The 1,848-nt window shown below is 34.8% G+C and overlaps 1 protein-coding gene across 4 annotated transcripts in view; it reads right to left on the minus strand.

Moving 5' to 3' along the window:
• LOC106876969 (beta-secretase 1) overlaps positions 1-1,848 on the minus strand; it is a 55,622-nt gene that overhangs the window by 22,276 nt on the left and 31,498 nt on the right. The window lies entirely within an intron of this gene.

Here is a 1,848-nt window from a genome sequence, read left to right on the forward strand (position 1 = left end):
CACAGAAACTCAATGAACCAATGATAGAGATTCAGTATATACATGGTGCATATATAAACAATGTATAAAAGTGTCAGTTTCTGCTGTGCTCTCAAGTACATTGGGCAGCAAGCTGAAGCCACTGGTTTCTGTCGACTACAGTTTTCTCTGCATCTGACCTTGTGATATTGGCTTCTCTTATGTCAGTTATGAATGCTCTGTACTATGTAGTTTTTGGACTCTCTTTCTTGTCCCCTCCACTGGTGTCCATTTAGAAGCTATTTTAGAACGGCATTATTCAGGTAGCTGAAGTATGTGACTTGCTAGTTTTAGTCTCCGTTCTGTGATGATTTCGCCATGTGGTCTCATGTTGGCTCTCTTTAGAACATCTTCATTGGTTATGTGGTCTTGCTAGTACATTCCCTGAATCTGATTCCAGCATCTTTTGTGAAACACATCTAACTTTCCGTTGATTTTCACAATGCTCTTCCATGTCTCAATGACAAAGAGAACTGTTGGAAGAATTATTGATTTTTTATTACCCACAAGGGGCTAACGAAGAGGGGAACTGTAGGAAGAATTATTGATTTCTTATTACCCACAAGGGGCTAACGAAGAGGGGAACTGTTGGAAGAATTATGTTATTATAAAGTCGGATGTTTGTGTGTAAGCTGATGGTGTCAGAACACCAGATAATGCACATTCTCTGAAATACACCGGAGTACAAATAGGTATTGATTGATATTAAGATTTAACAGATATTTATCCCCACTCAAATGTGGATGCTTTCTTAGAACAAATTATACTGCAGTAGATACCATGAGAGAAACTCTCGTATTGGTTTTTAGTGCAAAATGCACTCTTGTTTATATTGTTAGCAGGGAGATAAATCCCCACTACCTCCAACACCATGACCACCAGATCACATGATTTCAACCTTGCTTGGTCTTGTCAATGATGGACGCTCAACTGCTAGAGGTGGCAGCAATTTATCTCCTCGGTAGTCATATATAGATTGACAGTGCCAGAACAGGCGTTATGTCACGATTAGCCAGTTAGCTTGCTAAAATATATATATTAGCAACAGAGACAGTATTAATACGTAGAGGGGATCTTTTCTGTTTGGCTACCAATTTTCAGTCTCTTCAATTTCTGTTTGAATTGGTTTCATATTCGGTGTAATGATATAGTCTTATATGCTAATCAATGCCTTGAAATTCATTTTCACCATAAATCAATATATATAAAGAGTTAATAACTTTAAAGTTTGCAAATTTGGGGTAATTTTAACCAATTGTAAGCCACAGACATATAGCACAAAATGACAGCTTCCAAATATTATTTTCTGACTGGGTGAAAATCATCAAACTTTAAACCTCTATAATTAATTAAAAAATTTTCTGGAAAAAGTAAAATTTCTCTTGAGATTCAGCTTGGGAAACTACATTAATGTACCAAACAAAATTTTCAATTAATTTTGAATTTTCGAAAACTGACAGCCAAACTGAAAAGATCCTGGAGAGACAATACTTATCCTCCACTTAAACATAGATATTTTATCAGAACAAACTTTACTGCAATAGATACCATGAAAGAATTTCTCAAATGGGCTTTTGGTGCAAAATGCATGCTTGTTTATCTCCCTGTTGTGGAGAAGAGTGCATTTTGAACCGAAATTCAATCTGAGAATTTTTTTCTCATGATAACTCATGGTAACTATAGAACAATATAAATTGTTCTAACAGGACATCAACATTTAAGTGGGGATGATCAATACTTGTTTTTTTATTTTACTGCTTTAATATTTTTCAACAGACAATGAATACTGATGTTTTTATATATATATATATATATATATATATAGAGAGA

The sequence above is a fragment of the Octopus bimaculoides genome, chromosome 23 (assembly GCF_001194135.2).
Source record: "Octopus bimaculoides isolate UCB-OBI-ISO-001 chromosome 23, ASM119413v2, whole genome shotgun sequence".
NCBI lineage: Eukaryota > Metazoa > Mollusca > Cephalopoda > Octopoda > Octopodidae > Octopus > Octopus bimaculoides.